General features: G+C 36.1%; 1 pseudogene; it reads left to right on the forward strand.

Moving 5' to 3' along the window:
* LOC136840427 (uncharacterized) overlaps positions 1-11,288 on the forward strand; it is a 109,122-nt pseudogene extending 97,834 nt beyond the window's left edge.
* Positions 11,289-12,379: the final 1,091 nt, after the last annotated feature.

Here is a 12,379-nt window from a genome sequence, read left to right on the forward strand (position 1 = left end):
AAGCAAAGTAACCTCATACCAGGCTTCTCTCTCTCTCTCTCTTTGTACATGCCTGCATAGTGTACACACAGGCAAAAGTAATAAAACTGATACTGTATATATATTTACTATTTTCCAATAAAACGGTTAACAGATTACACATATTCTTGGCACCGAGCAAGAATAAAAATAGGTAATCATTTATACCAGACATTTTTTTCCTGAAACTTGGAAAGAGCCATTTGCATCTTCAGCGGGAGAGACGTTTTGATGACTTACATCTCCGGAAAGTTTGTAAATCCGATGTTTTCTGTTCATTCCCTCGATACATTTCAGCGATCTCTATACCCGTTATATTTTCATGCATCTCCATTGATTCGTTCCTCTTTCCCCAATGGGGAGGAAGGAAGGAATGAAGGAAGAGTCCTTTCCGTGACTCTGAACTTGGAATCCTTTGAATTTCTTTGCGATAAAAACCCCATCTCCTAATTTTCATCTCTTGCAGCTCGGGTCCCTTAAATCTTCCAAGAACTGAGATTCGTCTTTCGGGATAAGGCTTTTGATCAAGTTTCCTGATGTCTGGTTTCCCTATCATTCGAAATAATGATGACTGTCATATCTTTAGCAACACAGCGTGATGTCAAAATTATAATATTCCACAAAGTACTTCACAAACATAACATTTATATTTCTATCTATTTATCCATTAATTTATTACTTCATTATTTGTTTTTTATTCCTAATAACCTATCTCTTCTCTCTGCATTTCCTCTTACTTTCTATTACTTCTTGCAAATGAACACCATATTCTTTCGAAACTTGAATTTCAAGTCAGTGGCCCTTATAGGCTTGTTCCATATGAACGGGGTTCATCTTTTGTGTAATAATAATAATAATAATAATAATAATAATAATAATAATTATTATTATTATTATTATTATTATTATTATTATTATTATTATTATTATTATTATTATTATTATTATAATAACTGCATACCTGTAGTACTATATGACACGCTTCGAAACCAGTTTCAATTCTTCCCCCCTATGCTAAAGACAATAACAATTCTGACCTCGCTTCAGCTCAGTAAATGAATGACAAGTGGCACTGATTCATATACCGGCATAAAACAACATGCTTATTTTCAACGCTTCCAATCGAACATTGTTAAAGCATTTCCAATACTGATACTTTTGGGGGTGTTTAAGTTCACTGTTCTACCAGGATATCGTTGTCTTTCTGTGTTCCACTTTGCGTACAGTGGCAAATATTTTACAGTGGCTATTCATACATTTATTCTCAAAAAGAATAAATGTCAGTTTCTATCTTTCTTTTCTATATACAGCAATTTACTGTTAGTAACTCACTGTTTATAATTACCTGTTAATAGATCGTAATCTCTCTCTCTCTCTCTCTCTCTCTCTCTCTCTCTCACACACACACACACACACGAACACCTCATGCGATTGAGCTTTTTCCATCCCCTCATAAAATACCACGCTTGTTGTTCAAGTACGAAGTTAGTGACTCGCAAAACGATTCTATAACCAGTTTAAATATTATAATGATGACAAAGAAAGCGAGAGTAGTCGTTTGTATAGTTATAACAGCCTGATATGTTGATGCAAAGGAACTGAAAGCTTTCGCAAACAACAGGGAACAACGCCAAATCACCACAAGATCTTTGAGCAGAAACGACTCGTCTTCAAATCTTCGCTAGTGGCGATGGCAGAAGCAGAGTCAGGATCAGTAATTTGCGTCGCAGTAATTTCCAACGTAGATTGCTCGGAGGAATCTTCTTGTTAGCATTACTACTGAGTTCATTCATGCTGACCAAGACGAAAAAGCCGTTATCTTGGTGATCAGCCTTCCACTTAATAGAATGTCCCTATGTGAAAGGGAAGCCGGCTCAAAGATTCGTTTAATCGCCTTTGTGAGAAGACCACAAAGTTTCGCAGTCTTAATTTCCCCAGTTCCTCGCGTGGTTTAAGGCGTCGTTTGTCCTCCCGAAAGAATATTAGCCGGACAATTTTTGCAGACTTTCCTCTTGAATGTGTTTTATTAGCGGGTGCTAGTTAGTGACTGACAGACACATATTGCATAAAGTGGTAATTAGCCAGACAATTTTTACTTATGTTGTTCCAGAATGCATTTTATAAGCGAAGGACAGTTTGTGACTCAGACAGACAACAAATAACAGAAAGGGCCTTTGTTGCTTTGGGGGAGGGAGAACATCAGAAAGTGTGCCTTTACGCGAATGAGCCTGCTGGTATTCTGGTGGCACCATAGTTAGGATAAAAAACAAAAATCTCGTGGAAAAACTATACATAAAGAAATAGACACCTACAATTTTTTTTACCCAGTTTCGCAGGTCACCAAAACATTGTAATGTTATTTACTTTAACATGAGATGAAACCCACCAAAAATGGCGGTACCTGCGAACTTACATAGACAGCATATCGCTCGTTGGTTTGCGCATGCGTCGGTGCGAAGGAACGTTATGCTAAGTTGACAAAATACAATACGGAGAACCTTTGATGATGACGCTATTGGGCATATCACGAAGCCTAGATTGCTTTGGGAAATATCAAGAACGCTTTCAAACGCAGAATTTCTAGTTTAGCCATTATTATTAATTTTCCTGTATTCCAAGGAAAGTTACATACTCTGAGTAGTTGTCTTGACTTCTAAATAAGTATAATGAACTATTGCAAAACATTCTAATCATAAAATATTTTTATGTATAAATGAAGCTACATTTGCTCCTGATTTCTGTAAAATGATTTAAATGACACCTACATATTAAAACGAGTAAGGATTCAACATCTAACATCACCTTAATCACGTCTGAATAAAAACTGCAAGATACCAATGAGTTCAGTATGTCTTATTAATTAATGGGAAATATTAATGTTACGCTGTTTTTGAGGTCATTAACATCTGGACATGTAATTTGTTCTTTATTTCTTAAAAACGTTATCCTGCATAGATAATACAATCCTTTGCTAATTAGCATCCCTTGCTCATTATCACCTAAGTCGTTATGCTTTTGTCTCATGATAATGAGTTCCCTTTAGATTAATAATTTCATTTTCATCAGTTCACTTCGCTTAACGCCTGACAACTTTCACGGGAAATTTTATGAAGAGCAAATTGTATTTATTTGGTTGCTTTGCGCTTTAACCATGTCTTTTTTAATCGACCCAGTACCTTCATAATTGTCTTTTAAGTTTAAAATTAACTGATCTGCAATTTCAGTACTATAAAAGCCTTCAGCTTAGTTTGATCCTGTCAACCATAGCTACACAACTCATTGATTTAACACAAGTTATAGATTCTTTTCTTTGCCTTTAATTTCCTTATAAAAACTGTAACTGGTCTCCTATTTTGTCAATTTTAAACACGCACTTTATTTCGTATTTGTGTTTGATATTTATCAGATGGAAAATCAATCATTTTTATATCCCTGGCTATTTTTTGTATTTTGCTAAATTTCTATATAATACAGGTCAATGGGTAAATACGTCCTAAAATGGAATTCTGTATACTAGAAAGAGCGTTCCTCAATGCATGCCTTATTTATCAATACTAACAGCTCTATTCTGTAGTAACCTCTGACGTTTCGCTGTTTGCATCTTTGATTCTGAACTAACGTTTGCTCACTAAGCTTTCCTCCTGTCCCTTTAGTACGCAGTCTTTATTCCGTTTAATTCCAACGTCTTATTTTTCTGATCATAAAGTATGACATTTTTGTCTAGAATTTAATCATTAATGCGCTAATTCTGTTGTCTTTTAATGACTATTTTGTTTTATCCTGCTTGAGCATATTTCTTTCTCATAAAAAAAATTTGGAGGACGAGTAATTGAATGACTTTGAAAGAAAAAAAAAAGTACCCTGATTCCAGGACGATCATTACTGTTCTATTAAATCACAAACGAATGCTATTTAAACTCCCGAACTGAACCACTTAGCAATCATCACTGGGAAAGCCTTTTCCTTTATAACCAGATGAACGCTCATTCTCCTCTAGGTCGTCCTCTCATAAACTTGGATGTTATAAACTCGAATGTGATATCTCGCCCATACCTGTAGCGTGCACCAGGACGATTTATCTGACGTGATGGAATGGGGAATTGAGTGGGATGGAAGCGGCCTGCAGTTTATTCCCATAAATATTCTTGGACAATTAGTCTTTGACATCAACCTCGTTTTCGGAAAGAGGATGACGATCTGTTCATTGGCTGGGAGCCGTTCTCCCGATTAAATCAGGGGAAGGGTTCTTTGAGAAAGCCTTCATTCTTTTTTTTTTTTGTCTGGTATCAAGGCTCCCATGCAATCTGGCGTTTACGTGTTACCTGACATACTTTGATACTCCTAGGACAAAGGAGAGCCTAGTGATCAGTTGTGTGCGAATATGTCACAGAGAGAGAGAGAGAGAGAGAGAGAGAGAGAGAGAGAGAGAGAGAGAGAGAGAGAGAGAGAGAGAGAGAGAGAAACATGTTAGATGTCGAAAAACCGCGTGAACTGGAAGCAATCGCTGCCTTTTGATTCTTGGTAACCGAGCAGGGTTAAATCATCTGATTATATTTGATTACCATCAAGAAATGAAGAATTTATTGTTTTAAGGTGGAAAATTCCCTGTTAATTCTGGTATTACTTCTTATTTTGGCACAATCCGACTCTCTCTCTCTCTCTCTATCAAACTATCTGTTAATTTATTAATCTATTTTTTTCTTTTGTAATGGATGATCTCAACTGTTTGTATCTCCTTTTACCTTCTGTAACTTCTTTCAAACGGACACCATATTCTTTGGAAGCTTGAACTGCAGTCAATGGCCCCTGTAGGCTTGTTCCATATAACTGGAACAGCCATTATCCTTTCCCTCACAGCCATTATACTGAAATCATGTCTGCCAGTTTTGGGTCCCGGTCTTATAGCTCCAACACCCTTTAAAATATCGTTATAAAAATCATCGAATCATCAGAGATCCACTGAGACATTGTTAACTTATTCTCATCCAGCGCGACCAATTCAAGTGACTGTAGACAGAATCGTTGCTCCCCGAGTTAATGGGGTGGAAATATCTCTGGGTTAGTCTCGAAGGCCTCATCATTAATCCTAACTTACAATTTTGTATTAGGGTTGGGGAGTTGGACGTCTCTCTCTCTCTCTCTCTCTCTCTCTCTCTCTCTCTCTCTCTCTTGGAAAATGACGTGTCAGTGTGCATAGCTTGATGTTTCATAGGCTATGAAAAGAAGCGATAGACCTTTAGAAAGGGTGAACTTTTTCACTGTTATTTAAGATACGGTAAAATCAAATACTAGATTTTAATTTCAGTGCCTTTTTTCCATTCGCATTAATCCTGATTATTGTATCATTCTGACTGAAAATGACGCCTGTCTAAGGAAGTGGAAGGTTGTCCTTTTTTGTTTTAAATTTATCATTGAATTCTCCCTCACCTGTTTGTCAACAGATAATTCTGGGAGGGTGAATACTTCATTCAAACTATGAATCATAGTAGAAAAGGAGACATACTAATTGCAACATATAAAATGGTGAATGTTAAGAATGATTACAATGTAGTTAAAATTGTATGCAAAAATCATTTTAATCTGTTGGGAATCAGGTCTAAGCATTATAATGTAATATTGCAATTAGGGCGTTTGTTGCCTGTTATAGATTTTCTAAAAAAATAAAGTAACTCAAGTTTTTTTTTACTTTCCAGACTCTGAAACCGAAGAGGATACAAATTCGATCAAAATGTCCATCTCTCTTCCGTAACTAAAATATGGAAACTTAGCTACTATAAAAATCATAATTTTTTTTTAGACGTCTTACAGACTTAACAGAGCGACACTTCAACATAACCAGATCCAATTCCATTAATGTAAACTTTAAACCTCTCTCTGTAGGACATCAACTTGTTCTCAAATATCTTACAAACGAAAAGGAAAACCTTTCCATGAATGCTAATCCTGTAATTGAATTTGCAATATTACACATCGCATGAACCGAAACACTTTCTCGAGAATGCGTAAAACTCAAGAGAGAAAGCAAGTTATAAATGCCACAGTTATAACAAAGGCAAGCAAAAGGGTTATTGTGAAGAGCGAATTCCTGAACAAAGCGCAGGCGAGAAGAACGAGAGGTGAAAGTTTCAGGGTGGGCCGTTCTAAAGCTTATGGCTAACAGGTGTGCACCGCAGAAACTCTATTGGTCATCATCAGAGTACAGATACTTTGGAGTTTTCAGAGAAGTGATGAAACTTAAGTGCGGAAGAGAGAGAGAGAGAGAGAGAGAGAGAGAGAGAGAGAGAGAGAGAGCGTTTCTTTATCCCTATAACCTTGCGCGTCATTTGTACAATTGTTTTATTCCTTGATTGATGTTCTTATTCCATTAATGCCTTTAAGTTCGTACATTTATATGCATGTGTGCGCGGGTGTTGGTATGTGTCTGTGTTTGCGTTTGTATATACGTGTGCCCGAGCATTGTAGATGAAATCTCTTCACTTACAGGCGTCATGGGTTCCATACAATAATTGGGGTGAATGAAATTAATTTTTTCGTCCATCTCTGTCTCTGTGATTTCATGTGTAAATTTTGATCAAATCTCACAGATTAATTCCACTATATATTAGATTCTAAAGAATTTTCTTTCACCTTCATCCTGAAGGTTGTTCTCATTTTTTTGATTGATGATGATGATGATGATTATTACCAGAAAGCCAAATTTTCAGGGGTTATAAACATTCTTTTTAGGTTAATATACTTTTTTTCTAGATTAAGATCCAAAAATGCCCAAATTAGCTGCTAAAACCCAGTGATTATTAGCCAATTAGACTAACGTCCTGTTTGACATCCAGACATGATTAGTCTTCACAGGTCCCAGTGGCCATGGGGAATATCAAGTTGATGGCTTCTAAGGCCAAATGACGAGGAACATATAATATACGAATAAGGCTTGTGTCTGGTACGTGAAATAATTTGATCTTTTATCTATAAAAAGAAAGCACAAGAAAGTAAGATAATACAGAGACAAATATTTGTGTAGTGAATGCTGGTTACATCTATCTAATCAAAACAGGAAATTGCACATAACTCATTACAAAATAAGGTCGAGTTACTTTCAGCTTGTTAAAACATGTATAACCATACGCTCAATTATATACGAATACGTTCAGGCACACATACACATTTACACACACACACACACACACACACACACACATATATATATATATATATATATATATATATATATATATATATATATATATATATAGAGAGAGAGAGAGAGAGAGAGAGAGAGAGAGAGAGATTTCCGTTTAATCCTTACATAGCACGAGGCTAATTTAGTGCCCAGGATAATCCTGGATCATACAGCAGTTTTATAAATAATTTGTTTCTAATCCAAATAATCTACTGTACCCTATTATTCATGCGACCAGAGGATTTTGCACTTCTATTTTGCAAATATATATATATATTTTTTGTGACCCATATTCCCCGGGCCGTGAGAATTTACGTTATATAATTTTTTCACTTTTGTTCATAGAAGTCGACACCGATTAATTTGTGGTTAATATGAGCTTTTCAGTCGAGAAACATGCCAAGTGCCATTTTTAAAATGTAATAAATTAAATTAAAAAATACTTTGACTCAGGATGGCGCTTGGCATGTTTCTCGAATGATAGCCTCATATAATGTCTAAAGTTCTTTTGTATTAAAAACCAACAGCAGTTAACACTAGCGTTGTCGTCGAGTAGCCTACGCTTGAAAGCTTATTCGGTTTTAGTTGCAATGCACAACTCAAATGCCGAACAATTCTCTGTAAAAATAAAGTGAGAGTGAAAATTAACGACCTGAACTTAATGATGTTTTTGGAGAATATTTAGTTTTATTGTCTTTTCTTAAACAACATTTTTGTATATAAATATGCATTAGTTTACAATCGATACCGGTTCTGTATATAAATTTTCATTCACACAACCAAGCTTGTTTGGTGTATTGTCTCTAAGTTCGTGTCATGTTCAATAATTACAATGGCATTTCTTTATTGCACATAGCTTAGCCATAAATAAATTATCTTTGAAGTTTTAATAGAAATCTATAAGAATGAGCCTTGCCTTGGACATGTAAAATCCAAAGACTCAAGTAACTGATTAAAAAAAACTTTTTTAAATTAGTCGAAAAACTGAATGTGATTGATTCTGCTGCTGATAAAGACTGTGTTATTTTGTCCATGCATGTTTATTCATGGTTATAAACTATATATATGTTTTTAAATGAGAATAAATATTCAAAGCGAAGTAATGTAAAACATGAATAGGCCTATCTCCATCTATTTATGATTATACATCATGTACGTCATTCAGCTTTAAAATGAAAACAAAATAATATTCAATGTTGTAATGGGACAAAATAAAGCAACGGTAGGCTACTATGAGATTCAGAGGCGTCGTGCACGGTTTTTTTTATTTTACTCCTTATCAAAGAATCAGATGAAGGTGAAAGTTGGCATATTAATATTTCACAACCATACAAATATATCGAGAAATATATCTAGTAATGAAATTGATAGTTTTCATTTTTATAAAGTAAAATTGGTTTGCCAATGCCGTATCCAGGGATATACGTGGCAAGGATCCTCAAACGTTTATGACGTAGGTAGAGTAAACAATCTATGACGAATTTAGTCCTGCCCATAAACCTACAAACTCATTCACTTGGTTTCGTCAGCTTTAAACCCTTACCTGTCAAAAAAGATCAAAGAATGGCTAATAAGATTTGGAATTGTCCCCGTGGTTGCAAAACTGCATTTGCCTTGCGGCTTGCAACCTTGTATACGGGAGAGAAAAACCGTGGTAGTACTTACTACTCCTTGAACAGGTAAGAAATCGATTTCAGATTACGTAATTACTTCCAGTCTGATTTTTATTTTGCGAAAAAATATAACTATTGCAATGCCTTTTGAATTGTGAACATTTCCATTGAGTACCCATTATGTAGTGAAGAGAGAAAGCAATAATAGAGAGAGAGAGAGAGAGAGAGAGAGAGAGAGAGAGAGAGAGAGAGAGAGAGAGAGGTGTAAAAGGATTGTTCAGTCTTTATAGAATTATTATTGTTCTGAGAAGATTTTTGGGAAAGCTAAATACAACCAGTAATGTATTCAAGTTATCAGTACAGCAATGGACCATCTGATTTAAGATTTGTTGTTTTCCATAATCAATGTATAATTGCTTTAATATATATATATATATATATATATATATATATATATATATATATATATATATATATATATATATATATATATATATATATATAATTATATATATTCTTTCTGTCCTTTTTAAGGCCTTATGACCGCGTTGGACAAGTTTTGGGCATGACTGCAGGGGCAGTAAGGGCCAAAGTCAGCCTCCGTACCTCCAGTTCATGTCATTCACCATCGTCAGTAACACCAGTTTCATCAGCACCATCCGCCTTTGATAACTTTACTGTTGGTGCGATTCGTCGCTTTATCCACAGAAAGTTTGATGAGAAGGAGTATTTTACGGTTGGCTCTCTAACAATGGACCTTAAAACAGCTGGCATTATCTCAGAAAGGACATCACCGAGTTCAGTAATCCGCCTCCTGCATTCTCTGGGATTCAAGTATAAAACTACACAACGGAAAATGTATGTGAGGAAGGAGTCTCTGGATATAATTTGCCGCCGAATTAATGCTCTACGGGATCTACGACGCCTCAGGGAGGACGGAAGGAAGGTGGTGTACGTTGATGAAACTTGGTTCACCACTAGAATGACCCATAGCAGGGAATGGGCAGACACCACGCAGGATATCACCAGTCCCTCTTACAGCCGTCAGGTCCCTCCAGGAGAAGGTGAACGATTTGTGGTGGTAGTTGCTGGCACCAATGAAGGCTTCATTGAAGGCTCGTATCTGTGCTACCCCGCTAAGTCCAATCAAGGAGATTATCATGGCGAAATGAATGCCAAATTGTTCGAACAGTGGCTTACGACACAGCTTCTACCGTCCTCTCAGAGCCATCGGTTCTTGTGCTAGATAATGCACCATATCACAGCACACTAACCGAGGAGAGTCGATGCCCTACGTCAGCAAACAGAAAGGCGGATCTCGTAAGGTAATTACAATAAATCATATATATATATATATATATATATATATATATATATATATATATATATATATATATATATATATATATATATATAGACATCATGAAATACGTATACACACGCATTAAAGTTAATGACTTGACTGGAAATTTCATATGATTCAATATTCTATTAACTGTGTGAAGTCAGTAAATTATTCTTGATGGAAACAATATCAAATCATAGTTTAATGATACAGTAATAACGGTATGTAAATTAGCATTCTATGGTCTATTTCACTCTAATAATGATTAATTAACTTTTCTCGACAGGTGGCTGGAGCAGCGTAGGATATCGTTCCCACCTTTGGCCACAAAATCTGAGCTGTTGCTCGTTTGCCAAAAGAATCGTCCGGAAAGGAGATATGTGGTAGATAACATCATCCGGGAGTGGGGCCACGAAGTTGTGCGCTTGGCACCCGCTCACCCAGAGCTCAACCATGGCTCAACGCCATTGAACAGGTGTGGGGTCATATGAAGAGGCAAGTGCGTTCATCGCTCCGTCGATTTACGCGGTCTGACTTGCAGGCCAGGTTGGAGGAGGCAAGGCTTTCTGCTACCCCGGAAGTGTGGGCAGGAGCAGTTAGACAATCACGTCATTTGAGGAGGAGTACTGGGAATTGGACAACATCCGGGAGACTTACGTGGATCCAGTCATCATTAATTTAGTCAGTGATGATGAGGATGATGATGATCTTTTCCTTGATAGTGATGATGATTGTGATTTGTAAATAGATTATGAATAGTTTTTGGTGTTTCATTTGTACATTTAAAGGGGAATTACAAATACACAGAGTAAAAGTAAAATACATTTCATTTGAAATATTTTTAAGATATACCCACACCAATAGTAACAATGATAGAGGAAAAAGGGAACGATGGCAACCCTTGTTCCCCCTCAGAGTCATCGCTGATTTCCTCAGGTCAGCTACGTTTCCTACGATAATCGGTAATTATATATGCTTGAGGGTGACTGGAACTGGCATGTCTACCCATTGTCATGCCCTGTCACCCATGAATTAAGGATAAGTAAAATGAAATAAGATAAAAGGCTAAAAGAAAAATTTAAAATGAAAAACGAAATGAATAACGAAACTCTAAATACCAAAAAATAAAACAAAACATTCGCCCGCACGTTCTTTCTCAGGTTTGTGCCATATAGTACTGTTTCATAAGGGTAATAATGCCCAGCTCCATCGCCAATAGAAATGATGATTTTTATTACAATAAAGTAAAACATAGTTACATATAGATAATAAATCGAATATGTGATGTCCAAGGCTATAACGGTATGAACTTTCATTTATTTGCCTGGATGAGAACTGCTGAAAACTTACCAAAACTTACGACATTTCAGTCACTGCTTCTTTGACAGGACTCCTTCCCCTGAATGCATGAGTTTGTTCCCTCATTTGCAATACTGCATATTTAACTTGGAAAATTACTTTATACATTTCTCAAATGAAAACCCGGAATTCTGGGGAGGCCAGGACCCATTACACAATAAAGAAACATTTGCAAAGTCTTTATGAATAGCTGAAAGATTCTGATGTGGGCGGGGCATCTATGCTGCCGTGGAAATACAGCAATAGTGGTAGTAATAGTAGCAGAATGTATAATTTTGGCCTTCAGGTTTATTTATTTGATCATTGGTGATCATTTAGCATCTTTTGCAACTACTTGAGAAATGTATTTTCATCGTCAGTAATTCAATTCTTAAACTTCATGAGATAATTCAGTATTATCCTGAATTATGACGTAGCTTAGAGGGTGGAGCCATTTGTAACGTCACAGGTAAACGTCATTACTGTCTTCTAAGCCATGAATGACTTTTTAATGTCTCTGACTACAGAAAGTGGTGTGTTCTTCTATGATCAGCTAAAACTATAAGTCATAGGTACAAGATGATGTTAGAAAATAAAATGTATGGTTGTGAAATATTCATATGCCAACTTTCACCTTCATCCGATTCTTTGATAAGGAGTAAAATAAAAACCGTGCACGACGCCTCTGAATCTCATAGTAGGCGTGTTTATTTATCGTTAACATCAAACGTTGACAATGAAAAACAGCCACTCCTTCACTGGACAGCTTTTTTTAGGCGTTTATTATAGTTTTTTTCTTACGCTATTAGCAATCGAGTTATTGACAGAGCATCGTCTGTTAATGTTATGGCTGCTACACAGAACTGAGCACAAAAAAAAAAGTGGTTT

Source organism: Macrobrachium rosenbergii, chromosome 7 (assembly GCF_040412425.1).
Source record: "Macrobrachium rosenbergii isolate ZJJX-2024 chromosome 7, ASM4041242v1, whole genome shotgun sequence".
In the NCBI taxonomy this organism is placed as follows: domain Eukaryota; kingdom Metazoa; phylum Arthropoda; class Malacostraca; order Decapoda; family Palaemonidae; genus Macrobrachium; species Macrobrachium rosenbergii.